Genomic DNA, 19,173 nt, shown 5'->3' with positions numbered 1-19,173 from the left:
AATATATTGCATATTTGAGAACATATTTGTGTCATTGTTGAAATTTTTTCATGTAGCTTGTATTTTTCTTTCGGATTATAATCCCAGCTCCTTTAGATTTGTTATAAAAATTCTAAAAAGTCTAAAGGTAAGAGAGTAGTTGACACAACAAAGCCAAGTGAGCTTGCTATGAGGACTTACAAAAGACTGAGGAAAAAGAACACACCTCAAAAGGATTCAAATGAGGAGAAGACTGAGTCAGATGACTTGAGTCAATACAAGGTGGTAAGCCACAATACCTCTTTTGATATTGATAATTTGTGTGAAAATATTACTACGAATGTAGATTTATCTGGTTTCACACATGTAGATTTTGATAAGTTAAGAAAAGTTGATAAAAAGAAGGTTGAGGAGGCCATATATGACATGATGGCTACATTCAAAACAAATCCTCTAGAAATTTCCAACTCTTTACCCAAAATTCTATACAACAAAGTTGAGTAGAAATAACAATATAGCTTGCAAACTGAGAAACAAATCAAGGAAACACCACTAGCTCAAGTTATGCCAGAATTAGATAAAAGGAAGACTGCTAAAGCTATGGAAAAGCATAAAAGTAAACTTTCCCCCAATACAAAGCTTTCCATATTTTGAAGAAGAATGTAGAAGATGTGGTAACCAAAAGAACATTAATTTGGAAATCAATTTATGGGTTATCCATTCTAGAAATCATGGAGAAAGGTGAGTAAGAAATATAAGAACCTGAGAAGAATGAGGGAGAGAAAGACAAGGATGAAATCCCAGTCAAGGAAGATGTTGTGGAAGGTATTGAAGGAACAATAGAGGAGGCCACATCTGAAGATGAGCAATAGGATGTACAAGATGTACAAGTGTCAAGTACCAATCCTCTACATACAAATAAAGAGAGTCAACAAGACTCGGTTGTTATTATCAAGGATGTTTCTAATAATTCAACACAAAATGTGAATCCTTTGATTGAGGATAACTTGAAGAAAATCCTACAGGACTCTACCAATGCAGAAATTCTATGCACAAATCCTATATTGGTGAGAGTTGATGAATTTCAAAAGGCAGATCTTGTATCTGCAGGAGAGAAATCAAAAGACACATCAAATGTGCCCCCACCATCTACAAAGGTGGAAGTATAGGAATCATAGGATCTTTCAATAGATCAAAGTATAAAATAGGAACCACAAGAAGCTATACAATTGACACCATCTACAATGCCCACAGTTGTATTTTAGATGAAAGAGGCAGAAGCATAACATGTAGATAAATCAGTGTCAAACCTACAAAGTTCAAGTTTATCAGCAATAGTACCTATCGATAAGGATGAAACTAAAGTTCACATAGGTTAGGAAGCTATTATTGTACCTATACCACCACAACAAGGTGAAGTACAAAAGGAAGATGACAGGACCGAAGAGTTGGATTTGGCTACTAATCCTGAGGAATAGATTGCTATACAAACACTAGTTACAATGCCAGTTTCTTCATCTCCTCTTAGTAGTCACACTCTTCAAAGGTTGAGTATCCAGGATACACCACTGTAAATATCAAGGTAGAGTTCTAACACACCCAAGAGTGTTGAAGTTACATCATTTGAGGATGTAAATTTAGATGAAGTGATCAAACTTCCAAAGTTTGATTTAAAGTTGATCACTATTGAAGAAATGAGTATACTACAGGATGCTCTTCAAAGGAAAAAGAGGCAAGAAATATTGAGGGAATACAAGAAAAAGCAAGTCTTTCATGACATTAAAGACATATTCTTTGATGCTTTTAGCCTCCCATAAATGAATGAAAATAAACTTATCATAGAGAAACTTGTCACTATTGTGGACAAGACAAAGGATGAAGACCTAGATTCTAATGTAAAATTATTAGAATGGTTAGAAAGAAAGTTTCATACCAAGGTACTGGAAAATATATCTAGTGTTATTTAACTTAGATAGGTTGATTTAGCAACCAAGATGGAAAGTGTGAAGACAGTGTTAGAGAAAATCTTCTCTCTATACACTAAGTTATGCAATGTTGAATTATTCACATAGGAAACCCAAAGGGCTATTGACCAGCTATAGGGAGATCTACAACTTATGGGTAATACTATAAAGCTATCTTCTAGTCAAAGTCAAATAAATTTCTAGAGGTTATTGATGACTCATAGTAGGCTTGTCGAGTTGCAAGCACAAGATGATAATATCATATCTACTCTAATCAGTATCCAATCAATGCTAACTCCTCACATTGAAGTGTTGCATAAGTAACTAGCCTATGTAGAAACTTTGATGAAGAAAGATTCTCATCTTTCAGAATAGTATGGCTTACTTGACCTTGTCGCCCAGCTAAACATACAGTTTCAATCTCTAAAGGTAGCATGCAACAACCAAAATGTAGCTTTGAAGATAATCATGGAGCTTTACAAGCCATTTTTGGACAAACACACAATTAGTGTACAACCCAAATGACATAACTGTCAAAAAAGAGGGATTATGAAATTTTGAAGGAAAATTTTTGTCAAAGTAGATATCTACTCAGTAGGAGTATTAGAGCATAAACATAAATGAAGCATTTACTTAAGGGAAGTAATAAAGTATAGGAGAAACAACAATTGTGAAAATTTTGAAATTTTGAAGTTTTGTATATGAGTCGAGTAATGAAGAATATATTGTCTAACTTATACATATTGTATGGATATATATGCCATGACAAAGTGTTTTTGCCACTCATGTCAAAGGGGGAAATTGTTAATCTCATATTGGTTTTGACAAGGCGGTGACAAAATTCTTAGTCATAATCTAGTAGAATTATAATGTAAACCAAGTACATAGTATATGCCAAGTGATCAAAGTGAGATGAATAATCAGTGTGAGCTAAGTGATTAGAGCATGTTGAGCATAAGATGTCAGTAAATACATGTCAAGAAATATGGATAGTTAGTGATGAGTCACTCAAGTGTTGAGCAGTCTATATATCTCAAATGATTCAAGTGCCAAGTAAACAAAAGAGTGTTGAGCTATTCAAAAGCCAAACTATAGCATTAGGAGCACAATGAACATCGAGCATTAGAGTCTTCAGATGTCGAGTGAACCATTTTTGGCATAGTTGTTTTTAATGGCACAAACTTCTATGTAAACCATTTTTGGGCTGACATAATCATATTTTACAATTTTGAAAGATAAGTATAGAGGTATATTGTGAATCTCTATGTAGTACATGCAACCAATTAGAAAAAGGGAAGCTTAAGGCAGCAATTTGGATCAACCACAATCATTGATTCTTACCTAATCCATCCCCACCAATATCTATTTAACAAGGAAAATCCTAAAGAGTTTGTGTGTGTGCGAGAAGAGAATGCCAAGAGTTCAGCAAGCATTCATAGTGGTTGAGATGGCTATGACAAAGCTATGCATTAAAGAATAAGTTTGAGAAGAATAGAGCATAGAACTGAAAGGATAAAGGAGACATGTCTGATCAGGGATCAAGGTTTAGTCAAAAAAGAGAAGATCTGACATCAAGAAGAAAGGTGCTAAATGAAGGATCATGGTGCTAAATCATTCTAAGAGGTGATATAGAGCAAATATCTTAACAGAGTAGTCCTAATGGGCTTTTGTAAATATTTTATTTGAGTGCTTTCTTTATTGTAAGTTTAAATCCTCTAACAAGGTGAGACCTAACAATCTTTGTAAGTCTTTAACAAGGGAGACCTTTCATAGGGTAGATCATAGATTATGATCAAACACATTGTACCCATAATAGGGCACACTTTACAATTGTAGTAGTGAAGATTTGTGGGTGTCATTCCCACCCCAGTTTTACCTTCTCATTGGAGGGTTTCTAGGTAACCAATTTGTTGTTTCATGTGTTATTTACTTTATGTTATGGATGTAATGCATGTTATGTTATTTCAATTTAAATGTTAAGTTATGAGATGGATGTTGGTGATATATTTTAGAGGCAACATTTTTATATGTTGATTCACGTGCCCGCCCCCCCCACCAAAACTTGTAGGGCCCATTTGTCCTTGCACCAAAAGCCATGAATGTTAGTGAACATGGAACACCACATAATTAACCACCTGTGGGCAGGGGAGCGCGTCGCATCACCCAAAAATCTCCCCCTCGACGCACATACCAGGTGCTTACGCAGGTCGGGAAGGCACCGGGGAGATTTGAACCCATGACCAAGCCAAAACCAGGCTCTGATTCCAATTGTAGGGCCCATTTGTCATTGCACCAAAAGCCATGACTGTTAGTGAACATGGAACACCACATAATTAACCACCTATGGGCAGGGGAGTGCGTCGCATCACCCAACAAAACTTACATTCCCATTGTTATTTCCAATATTGGTATCCTCAAGTATTTGAGATTGTACTAGGCTTGTTGTGTTACCCCTTGATTGTTGCACTTGCATGACATGAGTGATATCATGTACTTCTTGTGTGTTTTCTATGTTTATTTGGGTTGTGTGTCTATCTTTGTGAGAATGGTGAGGTGAAAATGAGGTTCCACAAAGTTGAGTGGTGCAACACACCATTATTGGAGATTGGCATACTTTTGGTTGACCAGACCCAATTTCTTTAGAGTTAAGAACCTTGTGCTCATTTATACCCATTTTCTCTTTCTTTAAGTATTTATACTATTTTGGATATCACATTCCTGTTGATTATGATCTCTCACTTAGATTGATATTATTGAATTTTGATGGCCTTAAATATATGAATATGGTACTTCTTGACCTGAAGCTCTTAGCACTTTAGTGATACATAAGAGTTAGTATAGGATTTTGGTTTCAATTTTCTAAATGTTAGAAGAAGCTTCCAAATAAATTCTTACACATTCATTCTAGTGTCTACATTGATCTATGTCTTCACATGTGGAGAGATGGCTCCATGCCACTGGTTTTAGACTTTTTCTTAGTAAATATGTCAACTTTGGACCAATGCTTGCATTTCAAGAACTAGTGTTTGCAATTTTTACGATCTCTGGCCTACAACTTGGCATATTTCCCTCTTTGGACTAAGGGACTATAATCAAAATGTAATTTTTTGTGAGTCAACATTTGCATTTACTAATATATGCCTTAGTGGTTTGGCATATATATTTGTCCCCAACATCTATGCTTTATTTATGATGTTAACATGTTTTGGAGGAATGAGTATCTTGTGTGTTTCCTTGAGGATTGTTAGATGGTTTTATATATAGATTAATGAACAATGTGTGCTTAATTAAACCATAGATACACATTACCCTTGGTGCTTATGAATCTCTATTTAGATAGATTTTGGGGATTAATTTAGTCTCTTCTATTGGTAGTTATGAGTTATTTCCTATCTTAGTTTCTTATATCTCAATGGACGTAGTCCAAGCTCCTATTAGAAAATCTCAAAAATATGTGTATTTTGTTATAAGTGTGTGGTTGGGTTCTCTTGGAACCCTTGGAGGTGTGTAATACTTCCACTTGTGCATGATCGCAAATGATTTGTATTGTTGTATTTTTCTTGTGTGTGTGTGTGTGTGTGTGTGTGTGTGTGTGTGTGTGTGTGTGTGTGTGTGTGTGTGTGTGTGTGTGTGTGTGTGTGTGTGTGTGTGTGTAACGCCCCACCAAGGGATCCAAAAGAATTAACCTAAAATTTTAACTAAGTTTGCTAAACTTTTTTTTTTAAAAGTAAGAAAGAATAAAATACACATCAAACACATAGTAGCAGAAGCAATAACATACAATCAACTAAAAGCATACATATCAGGTTACATTTCTTAAGGATCCCATGACGTTGAATTACATATAAATTTAATCTACTACTAAGTCTAACAACTACCACATTCACATGAAAGAATAATTAGAAAGTCCAATGTCCATAATATACATTTGTTTTGAATGCCTCTTGGCAAATTAATTCGGAATGCTCAATCACCCACTATACATGTCACAGGGTATGAAAGGCTAAAATAATATATATGTGTAGAAATAAAGATACATCATCCTCCTCAAATCAATGATACAAGTACAATAAAATAAATGAAACGATCCACCATACATGATACATCCATCCATCATAAAACACAACTAACTAAGTGTGTGGTTCCTCCCAACTGTCAATAGCATCAATAGACCATAGTGGGACCTAGCTATCTCCCGTGCATAACATCCCAAGTCACTGATAAGATTTTTGGTACTATCATAATAGGGATGTCACTACTAAAACATACTACAACATAAACATAAGGAAATATAACATGCTAATCATAAATATAATGAAATGCATTAGTAAATAACATCATCTAAACATGATAAACAAGCATCCCAAGAAGCTCCAGCCATGATGACTACGAACGGATCTCAATAGTAAGAGTAAAAAACACTACCACTTAATTGTGTGGAACCTAAATGGCCTACTCTCACCATGCTAAGAAGATAGTTTCAAGTCCCAACAAGATAAAAAAACATAAAACATTCCTAGGCAAGGAATTCCTAATAGCCAAAACCACCTCAAAGGTAACACATGCCACTCAAGAAGATAAGATAATCCAAAAAGAAAGAACACTCAATCCAATACCAACACCACATAACCAAACATCATACAGGAACCAAGTATAAATCGAATACCAAGATCATAAAATAAAGTCAATGAAAGATATTCACCTCAAGTCAAGAACCACATGTCAAAGTACATCATCCATGAATCACCCATCATCATCAATGAAAGTAAATAACCACAATAAACACATCTAGCAATAAGTACACCACCAAAGGTACACAAAATCTATAGAGGTGACTCATGCTACATACTAGGGAGTGTCATTACATGGTCAAACTACTTGAGTTACCCTGGACTAGTCTCTCAATAGACCCTGGACCCTCAAGCGTTGAGTTACCCTGGACTGGTTACTCTGAACCTCGGACCCTCAACATGACACATGTAGAACCAGAAAACCCTCTCAAGAAGATGAGGCAAACCAATTATACTATCATCCCATTCCCATACTTAGTCTATACAAGCTCTCAAGGCATGGACGGATCAAATATCTCTAACTTATCTTTTTAGTGTGTTTCCCCAAATATTAAATACTAGATTATCACTTATTACATAACTTACAATAGGTTACCCTGGCACTGACCACTTTGGGTCTTGGACCCCTACTGCAAGTCACTCCCAAAGACATGTACCTAGACAACCTCTCCTAAGAACATAAAACACAATTGTGTCCCATACCACAACACCCATAATGATCAAACTTGGTTCCTTAACAGGCAACCTGAAAATAATTTGGTTCTCTCACCCAAGTACACATAAATGCTCCACAAAGTAAACCTCATAAATATAATTTTCAATTTGAATCACAAGACACATCATGACATCCAGCCACATAAATGGTATAAAAGAAATCTCACAAAGCCTCTAGTGACAACCTAAACTAGTCAACATCTAATCAACCCTAAAACCCCCAACGCACAGATAGTACATAGAAAACATAATAGTCTAGTAGATTGGTTTGATTTGAAAACACAAAGTTTAGCTTACAATAAGGTTTCAATATTTGTTTTAGAGTAAACGTGAGTACCCAAGATTTACATGTTAACCCCTTACTATTTAACCCATTCTTATATTTGAAAAGAAATCATAATTACCCCCATATGATTTGAAGTCATTTTTCTAAAATAATCTAAGAGTAATTTATTTATTTATTTAACTTAAATAACTAATGATCTTTTAATAAAAATTCTTTCAATTTTATTAAAAATCATTATCATTATAAAATAAATAAATTTAAACCCATTAAATATTCCTTATCTATTAATTAAACTTAATTAAATTCTATTTAATCAATTAATTAATTAATAATCATGCAAAAGAATAACTATATTAACATCCTTTTATTTTTATATTTAAATCATTTAAATATTAATACGAATTATTAACAAAATTATTAATAAATAATAATTTAAATATTAATAAAATTTATGATAAAAAACAGCTCTGCCTTTGCGAAAATGCCAATCCCTTCCCTGCCCATGAAAAATTCATGAAGGAAACTCTTGCAAAAAAGAAGATATGGAAACTCCAGCTGCCAATGGTCGAATTGGCAGAATACTTCATCAGTCAATGTTCTAAATTGGCAACAAAAGAGACATCAAAGCACATATGATGATAGATATGCAGTAAACATAGCAAATAGATTTTAAGTTTTTAAACATGACGAACATGAGCCTCGCAGCTAGCGACAAATCAGAGGGTATCAAGATCATAAGAATATTAATTATGCTCAGAACCCTCTTTCACCGATCCCAGCCATCCACACTGAGGTAATAAAAAACCCAACTCAGCAGATCTTCACTATAGATCAATTAGACAACCAATTTCATATTTTTAATTTGACAAGATATGCCCACCCGAAGATTTACAAGTCTATGGCACCAGATCTACTATACTCGGCTATAACTCAGGCAGGAAGGCTATCTCCTAAGTCAGTTTCTCTAGGATCTTACATCCCCCCTCATTGCAGAAACCATATCTCACCATCTCCATTGAATCCTAGCCCGCCTCCTAGGTCAACCTTGCGCAACAAAGGGGATGAATCTGTCAAAATTTCAAGCAAAGCAATCGAAGCATCATGGGATAAATACCTAAAGGGAGGTATCTTTGCTATATGGAATGGACCACGGGATGATTTCCCTTTGTTACTTGACTGGCTGGAGGAGCACTACGAGAATCAGGTAAGTATCTCCTCTTTCTCAGATAACACTCTATTCTTACAATGTTCTAATGAGTCCATTAAAAAGGAGCTTCTATTAGCATCTGAATGTTTTTTCAATGGTCATTGTGTTAACTTTATAGATTGGTCTCATAATTTTAATACAAAACAATTAGAATGCTCTCTTCCCTCCTTGTTTGTTTTTTCGTCTCTCCCTCCGGAGCTTTGTCATGAAGATATCATTAAAACCATAGGGTCTGCGGTAGAGAGGTCAGAGGCATTGATGCATCTTCTATTGTTGCAATTACGTCAAGGTGTTGATCAATGTTAGTTTTAATCATCTAACTGAATTTAACAAAAAAATTATAACCAGAAAAGCATCATATGATATTAATTTTCAGATATATAAAGGGAAAATAGTGGATATATTAAGATTTGATGAACTTCATAAAATTATGCCCAAGATCCTTCCCCTTACCTTAGATTTTAGAATCAAATTTCCTTGGATGAGAGCAATGAAGAACAAAAAACTTAGAGCATTGGAAGAACATATCTCCCCAATAGAACTTCAAATTCAAGATGATCAGAAAGAGAGGACAAAATCCAAAGCTATAGACATGGTTTCACCAGAAAAAAGAAGGCTTAAATCTATAATAGTTTCTAATCCTAAAGAGAATACAGAGATGGACTTCGATGGAATACCCTCAAAGAGGCAGAAAGGAAATAAGAAAAAGGTTGCAGATAAACATGATAAGGAGGTAAGACGAAATTGTAAAACTTGACTCCTCACACAGAGGGAGAAGAGCAAACTTAGACAGCACCAATAAAAGGGATCAACACACCGATTTCATCTCTAGCATCAAAGGTTCAGTGATACAATCATTACACATGGAAGAGAAGGACCAAGGCAAAGAAATTACAGTCTCAGGGAAAGAGTCTATAGCAGAGGAGCTTGGAAAAGTCAGAATAGAAAGTTTGGAAAACTCCTTACTTTTTGGAGCAGATTCTGACATGGCTAAAGAAGATGAACAATTAAAGTTAGAGATTCATAGAGAGCAAGGTCAGAAGCAAGTCTTAATAGAAAGGAATACCACCCCCATCCAGGAGATGTGTATAAGAACTTCTAAGTTCTGGCAGACTCCAACAAAAATAGTTAGTTCCCCTTTCACTCCAACAAATAAGAAAAAAGAGAAAAACACTAAAGGTATAGATAGTGCCTTGACAGAAGAAGTGCAGAATTTTCTAAACAAAGACATCTGGCTAGTCCCTACAATGGACAATGCAAGTTCAGAAGATAAGGTTATAGATATACTAGCTGAAGAGTTACTCCAGGTGTTTAGTTGGGACAATATTAATAATAGTTTAGAAGCCCAGAAAGAAGAATTAATCCAAAAAATTCTTAAGTTAGGAGGAGACAATTATTCGACTGAAGATTTAAGAAGAGATTTACTAAAAATGGAGATTGAGGACAATAGGGAACAGTTTTTGAGAGGTGAGAATGGGATAGAGAATGAGGACAGAGGTAACAAAAGAGTTAACAGGGAAGGTATAGACAAAGACCAGTCAAACATAATTCACCAGATCATAAGTGAACTAGGACATGAAGATCAGGAAGGGCAAAGTGAATTAATAGCTTCAGTTGTTCAAAATGAAACAGAACACCTTGGGATACAGATGAACCAAGAAGGGTTGAGCTCACCGAATTATGGCAAAATTAAAGGAAAAAGAGGTAGGAGATCCTTGAAGGAACTCAAAGAAGCAAAGGGATTGTGCAAAGAACAGAGGAAGATAGATCAGTTATTGAATGTTGGGAAGGAGAAGTACCTTCCCAAAGAAACATGAGCATCATGACATGGAATGCTAGGGGCCTAAATGCCCCTAGTAAGAAAAGGTTACTAAAACATAATCTTAAAACCTTTGACTCAAATATTATTCTACTTTAGGAAACTAAGCTAAATAAAGTAGAAGGTATAAAGCTAAATAAGATGTTAGGCTATTGGAATTCTAGCTTTCAGGAATCAGAGGGAGCTGCAGGAGGTCTAGGTTTAATTTGGAACCCTAGAAAGTAGCCAATCACTGTTTGATCTCTAGGCCTAATTGGATGAGTGCAAGCGTCCAGAGTCTTAAGTCTAATCTGCAGTTAATTTTGATTAATATTTATAGTCCCATTAATACAGTAGGGAAAAAAGTAGTTTGGGATGAGATTAGTTCTTATCTTTTCCAATTTAGGGATAAAACTTGTTTGATAGGAGGTGACTTCAATACTATTTTAAATCTAGAAGAAAAGGTGGGTGGCATTCAGTACCTCTCTCAAGCATCATTAGATTTTAAAGTTTGGACAAAAAAACATAACATGATTGATATTCCAACAGCTAATGGCATTTTTACATGGAATAATAGAAGAAAGGATTTTGGGTACATAGCTGAGAAATTAGATAGGTTTTTTATGATAGGAAATATAGATGAGTATAACGTAAACTTCCAGTCCACCATTCTACCTATTGCTAGGTCTGATCACTTTCTAGTTCACTTTGAACTCAGTGAGCCTGCAAAACTTGTTAGAAACCCATTTAAATGTGAGAAGATGTGGTTTCATGATCCTAACTTCATTAGAAACATTAAAGAATGGTGGAAGCTAGATAAATTTGAAGGTTCCAAGATGTTTGTTTTTGTCTCCAAGCTAAAAATGCTAAAAGAAAGGATTCTTAGATGGAATAAAGAACATTTTAATAATATTTTTAATACAAAATTGGAGATAGAAGATAGAATGAAAATATTGAACATAGAAATTATCAAAAATGGTATGAATAATGATAGCTTTCTTCTAGAGAAAGAACTACTCGCAAGACAGGAAGACATTCTTTCCAAAGAAGAAATATTTTGGAGACAGAAATCGCGAGAAAAATGGCTAGCAGAAGGAGATCAGAATACAAAATTCTTCCATAATTCCACTCTTTATAATAGATCAAGAAGTAAAATCACTAGTGTTAAAAATAGCTTGGGCATTCGAACGAAAAACCCAAAAGAAATTGCAGATACATTTGTATCTCATTTTTAGGAGATATTGAATAATTATGAAGGATCAAATAGAGAGGCACAAACTAAGATGCTTAGAAAAATTCCTAAGTTAGTATCCCCTAAAGAGAATAAGTCTTTAATTAAACCCATTACATTAGAAGAAGTGAGAGCGATAATTTTTGGTATGAATTCGAACAAATTGCCAGGTCCAGATGGATTTCAGGCCTTCTTTTTTTAGAAATGTTGGGATATCATTGGGGAGGATCTATGGAATGCCATAGAAGCCTCGAGAAATGGGGGAGCTTTACTAGAAAAGATCAATTTCTCCTTTATCACTCTGATCCCCAAAAAGAATGACCCCGAGGACCTAGGGGCTTTTAGGCCTATCGCATTATGCAACACAATTTATAAGATTTTCTCTAAAATTCTTGCAAACAGGCTGAAAGGAGTATTTTCAAAATTAATCTCTGAAGAGCAAACAGGATTTGTCTCGGGTAGATCTATCCTAGATGGCATCCTAAGAATCCAAGAGACAATTCATTCAGCATCAAAAAATAGAGAGGCATGCATGTTCATGAAATTGGACATTCAAAAAGCGTATGATATGGTTGATTGGCGCTTTTAATGCAAGGTCCTCAAAACTTTTGGCTTCTCTCACCAATGGATAAACCTAGTTTTTAAATGTATCTCAACTCCCAAAATCTTTGTTCTCATCAATGGATCGCCTGAAGGATTCTTTGAAATATCAAGAGGTTTAAGACAAGGGGACCCACTATCCCCCTCCCTATTTATTATTCTAGCAGAAGCTTTTGGGAGAGAAATAGCTAAAGCATACCATAATCAGGAAATCTCAGGGGTCACCGTGGTACGCAATATGCCAAATATCACGCATCAACAATATGCAGATGATACAATTCTGCGTGGAAAGAGTACAGTTTCTAAAGCTCAGGGTTTCAAAGCCATCATTAAGTTTTATATAGATGCCTCAGGTCAGAAAGTGAATGAAAACAAATCAGAGATATTTTTCTTAAATACTAAATCTGAGATGGAAGATAGGATCTGCAAAATTATGGGTTATAAAAAAGGTCAGCTTCCTTGCAAATATCTTGGAATTACCTTGGAGAAGGGTACAAAATCCAGTAAGATTTGGCATAACACATTTGACAAGCTGGATGCGAGAATAGAAAGTTGGAAAGACAAATGGCTTTCAAAAGCAGGAAAGATTACAAAGATTAGTTATGTCCTGAAAACCATTCCAACCTTCCCCCTTTCATGTCTTCCTTTATCTAAAAACTCACTCTCAAAATTTGAATCCAAACTTAGAAACTTTCTGTGGAAAAATTGTGAAGAGGATAAAAAATTGGCACTCATCAAATGGGAGAATATATGTAAACCCAAGGAGATGGGGGGGTTAGGGATTAAGAATCTACAATGGAAAAATGAAGCATTGGGTGCGAAACTTATATGGCGATTGTATTTAGAGAGAGAACATAAGTGGGCAAAGATATTATATTCCAAATACCTTAATGTGGATGATCCTTTGTCATTATTTAGAATGATTAATCTACCTAAAGGATCTGAAAGTTGGAATTTTATGTCTAGATGTCGTCCTCTTATTAGCAACTTTCTCACATGGGATGTGGGTCTGGGCGATGAAGCACTATTTTGGGAAGATTCTTGGGATGGACTTCCTCCACTCTCTGTGAATCCCTTCCCTAAGGTTCTTAAAGATAAATTGGTGTCTCTATGGGGGAATAAAGTTGGTGATTATAAGATAAAGACTTCTTTGGAAGGCACCCATAAATGGGTTTGGAGATCTGTGGAAGGGTTGGGATTAGATGCCACATCTGCAAAAGCCTATGAAAAGATTTTGTCATATAGGAGAATTAAGAAAGCAGATAAAAAGGATGAACTCTTATGGGCCGCCTCAAATGATGGAAAGTATAGTGTGAAAAATGGATATAAGGCTGTTATTCATTCTCAAAGATGGAGCAAAATAGAAATTCCTCTCAATCTATGTTGGGACTCAGCTTGTCTTCCCAAGGTAGGCTTCTTCTTATGGCTAGCATACCAAAACAAAATCTTGATAGCTAACAAATTATCCAAAATTGGGGTTTTAGGTCCCTCAAGATGTGTACTATGTAAACAAAATAGCAAAGATGTGGATCACCTGTTATATAGATGTCCTTTTGCCCAGGATTGCTAGGATTGGCTGAAATGTAAGTTAGGTTGGTCTACTCCTTTGTCTGAATCCTTCACATATTTCCTTTTTGCATGGCCTATAGGCAGTAGTATGGGTATATATAGTAAGCTTTGGAACTTAGGCCCATCTATAGTAGCTTGGGAAATATGGAAGGAGAGAAATCGACGCATCTTCTGAGAGGAAGAATTAAAAATGGAAGAATTTTTATTAAAGTTAGAGGCATGTATTGTGGAGGTGATGAATTGTCATCTCAAGAAATCCATGATAGAGGAAGGTTCCTTCTCAATCTGGGTTGGCACTATGAAGAAGCATTGGACCAATCTGATTAATCTGCCTCAGGTATATGTTAAAAAAAATAAGGAGGACAGGGCTAAATGTAGATGGGCACCACCCATGTATGGATGGTACAAACTCAACTTTGATGGGGCTACTAGAGGCAACCCAGGTGTGGCAGGTATAGGATGCATTATTAACAATGATAAAGGTAAGTGGATAGCAAAGAAAGCTATGCCCATCATGTCTACCTCAAATAACTTGGCTGAGTTAGAAGCTTTGGAGAAAGGTTTGCAGCTATGCAAAGAATTAGGTTTAAAAAGGGTCATCATAGAAGGGGATTCTCAGATAATCCTAAATGCAGTTAGGAAGAGAGAGACACCCAATTGGGTATTGAATTCGAGATTGAGAGAGGTACTAGAGATTTTAGATCATTTCAAGGAAACCCAAATTTGCCATATCTTCCGAGAAGGCAATTAGAAAGCGGATAGTTTAGCCAACAAAGGGGTGGATGGGATAAATTTACAAATTTGTAATGAAAGATAATTTTCCATCCTAGGGAGAGTGTCCTTTTTCCCTTTATTTTCTTTCCATCCCTCTTCTATTAAGTTGATATAGCTAGGGGATATTTACGTATTTTAATTTTGGCTCAGTCTAAGTTTGTTGAAAGTTCCCTTGATGCTAGAGGATAAAGTTTCTATTTTATGCAATTTGATTTTGTTTCCTTTATTCCTGTGTGGGTTATGTTTAGAGCTTATCTCTAACATTGATAAGAGATTATTATTGTTTGTTGAGGGTCTTCTCTCAAATTTCTTAGATTTGATTCAGTACTAGATAGATATTTTATGAGATTTTATAAGCATTTACTATTAACCAGATTGATGGCAAGGTAGTTAAACAGGGATGCAAGCTTTTGGTCACTTCGCTTAAATTAAAAAGAGCATCAAAATCATTGCTAAGAGGAGCTATTGGATTCATAGAGAACTGTTCATTATTCTCGTTGTAAATAAATATTAAATGTAATATTTAATCAGGATATTCTGACTGGGGTATGCCCCTTTGAATTTGTAATAATATAGGACTGAGGTCCCAGGCAAGACTGGAGGTTTTCTTTCCCCGTTCTTTCCTACTAGTGCCCGTTTGAACAGAGGAACGCTATTGTAATTATTTTAATTTTTATGAATATATTATAATGGCCTTGGCCATTTTACCAATCAATATATATATATATATATATATATATATTAATAACATTATTAATAAACTTATTAATGAATAATAATTCAATTAATAAATTTTTAAAAAAATATTAATAAACTTAATAATAATAAAAATTTAATTTAATTAACATTTATTAAATTTTATAAAAAAACTTTTTTTAGAAAAAACAAGTTTGAACGCATCTTTTTATGCATTTAAGGCTCGTACGGTTGGTAGGAGGCTACTGCAGCAAGGTACTGCCACGTTAGTAGTACCTGCTATCGCGGCAATACTCACTGCGAGTAGGGTAAGAAAGGGGGGTGGGGGAGGTGGTGGCCCCTGCCTCCCACTTAATTTTTTTTATTTTTTAAAAATTAAAATTCATATTTTTTTTCAAATAATTTCCCCCCACCATTCCTATACACATTTAAATATATATTATTTTATATTATTATTATTTTTAATAACATTTATAATACTAGTCTGATAGGAACAATAAGTTGAACCATTCAAATTTCTAAATTAAAAGTTTTCTTTTAAATCTCAAACCCTTCTTGGTTTAACTACGTTTTTTCTTTTACCCACGGACAGGGTTTCAAATCAATTTATTTTCCTTTCAATCTTAGTATACAAATGAGATACAACACAAATATCATAAGATTCAGACAAGAAAACAAAAGAATCATACAACATAATCCAGAGAATTCGATCTCAACAATCACGAAGAAGACATGATTATCTAAACAATGTAATTTAACTGGGCGCATAAAACTCAAGGACCTATTTGGTTCTGATGCTAAAATCACATCGCCTAGAGATTTGCGAGAGAATTCACTTCCATCCAAGAACTTCTCTCTAACAATTTTTTCCCAAAATTTCCTTTCCCAAAATTCACTTCCAAATTTGCTCCCCAAAAATTTGCCTCCAAATTTTTGTCTCCCTCGAAAATGAACCCCCAAATTGAGATAAAGAGTTCTCTCCTTAAATCGGGGCACTAATTGTGTTCACCCGAGAAAACCCTCTGCTCACCAGACTCAACTCCAAAATAACTTTGTTTAATTTCCACTTGACTCCTCTTTTAATTAATTAATTAAGTTTTAAACTCATGCGCACATCATGCAATTAAAATATCTTTATTAATTTCACTTATTTTATCTTTTAATTAATTTATTATATTTTAATCTCATGCATGCATCATGTGAACTTAAAACTTTTTCATAATTAATATTTTTTCACTTTTTAATTTATTGTAGAAACTTCATTGATAAAATATTTAACTCGATTAATAATAATATTTAGCATTTATTTTAAAATAAACTCTAAATATATTATTATTAAATTAAATAAATATTATCACGCTCTAAATTTATTCTAATAACTTTTATCTCCAAATTTAATTCTTTTTTATTTAATTGATTTCTCAATTAATTAAATATAATTAAATATTATAATGTCATAATAATTTTCCATTAAATTAAATAATTAATTTAATCTTTTAATTAGACTTAATTAACAAAAAAATTCACCAAGGACTCATAAAACAACATACAAAAACCCATCATAGCAAAACACATACAAAATCAAACTAAAGGGTTATAATCATGAATTAACGTCATCTGACGCACTCGGAGGGTACTCGACTCAAATACTTGTCCTTATTATCAATTAGAACAAATGGCTTAAAGGTTTAGGATTTGGACTTAAGGATTTATTCCCCTCTCTTACCATTGAGATAATGTGATAGGGTATGCTCATCCTGGCAATTCAGGGAAGTTGATACCCAGTACATGCAACCTACATAAAATCCATGCATGTACAAACACAATATATATTAAGCTAAATAGGCAATGGTAGGAAGTGGTGCATCATGTAGATCCTGACTAGTAGGTGACTAAGACTCCCTTCCTTAACCACATCAGAAATTTCATACATAAAGAAAACAAACACACACACCATACACATGCAAGTATGGGATAAGTATCCATAAGAAAACACATGTGATAATAAACCATCTAACTAATCATCATCAATAATTGTAAGCGCTATAATAATCGTCATGCATACATGAAATATAGTGTACCAAATAATCTCAACATATAATCAACTAAATCTAAAACAATAACTGATAATCTCTAAACATACTACTAGATATCAAGCATAAAACTAGCCTAAAAGAGTTTAGCAATGATAACAAAAATGTGAACTAGGGGCAGGCACTACACCCACCCCCCCAGACTTAAGTTTACTCCTAGAAGCCTACAAGAATGATAACACTAAAGGACTCGCTGTGCTAGTCCCATTGAACCCTTCCCCCCTATAGGAGGATATGACTCTACTGATAACATTACAACACACTTAGAGCAATATGATTCTGGTTTAATAGTAAACCGAAAACCATATTGATCCAACATTCATCCTTTTAACAAATACTAAAATAGATCCCCTAAACACTCTAAACAAAGGATCAACATCCCTAATCCATTGAAAAATATACAAGTTATGATGTATAGATAAAAGGCACAAGTTTTGAAAATAGAATAGGTTTCAATTTTCAGTTTTGCCTAATTTTAGGTTTACGTATAACTTCAGTTTTGAAGTCTAAGTGTTGTTTAAGTGTTGAAGTATGAAAAATATGCAACTAAAAGTTTAAGTTCTATTTCAATTCAACTAATTCAATTTTTCAATTTGAAAAGGATATACATAATAGTTTAAGGTTTTCGTTTTTGTTCAACTAGTTAACACTAGTGGCATTCCAATATACCCAGAGCTCCCAATGTAGAAACTCGGGCTCTGATACCAGATGTAACGCCCCACCAAGGGATCCAAAAGATTTAACCTAAAGTTTTAACTAAGTTTTCTGAATATTTTTTTTTTAAAGTAAGAAAGAATAACATACACATCAAACACATAGTAGCGGAAGCAATAACATACAATCAACTAAAAGCATACATATCAGGTTACATTTCTAAGGATCCCATGATGTTGAATTACATATAAATGTAATCAAATACTAAGTCTAACAACTACCACATCCACATGAAAGAATAATCAGAAAGTCCAATGTCCATAATATACATTTGTTCTGAATGCCTCTTGGTAAATTAATTCGGAATGCTCAGTCATCCACTATACATATCATAGGGTATGAAAGGCTAAAAGAATATACATATGTAGAAATAAAGATACATCATCCTCCTCGAATCCATGATACAAGTACAATAAAATAAATGAAACCATCCACCATACATGATACATCCATTCATCATAAAACACAACTAAGTGTGTGGTTCCTCCCAACTGTCAATAGCATCATTAGACCATTGTGGGCCCCAGCCATCCCTGTGCATAACATCCCAAGTCACCAATAAGATCGTCAGTACTATCATAATAGGCACGTCACTACTAAAACATACTACAACATAAACATAAGGAAATCTAACGTGCTAATCATCAATATAAGGAAATGCATCAATAAATAACATCATTTGAACATGATAAACAAGCATCCCAAGAAGCTCCAGCCACGGTGACTATGGATGGATCTCAATAGTAAGAGTAAAAAGCACTACCACCCGATCACGTGGAACCTAAATGGCCCACTCCCACTACACTGAGGAGATAGTCTCAAGTCCCAACAAGATGACAAACATAAAACATTCCTAGGCAAGGAATTCCTAATAGCCAAAACTACCTCAAAGGTAACACATGCTACTCAAGAAGATAAGATAATCCAAAAAGAAAGAACACTCAATATAATACCAAAACCACATAACCAAACATCAT

Source organism: Cupressus sempervirens, chromosome 7 (genome assembly GCF_028749045.1).
Source record: "Cupressus sempervirens isolate cs-2001-9-10 chromosome 7, ASM2874904v1, whole genome shotgun sequence".
Taxonomy (NCBI): Eukaryota; Viridiplantae; Streptophyta; class Pinopsida; order Cupressales; family Cupressaceae; genus Cupressus; species Cupressus sempervirens.
The sequence above is the reverse complement of the archived record's forward strand: the minus strand, read 5'-3'. Positions refer to the sequence as shown.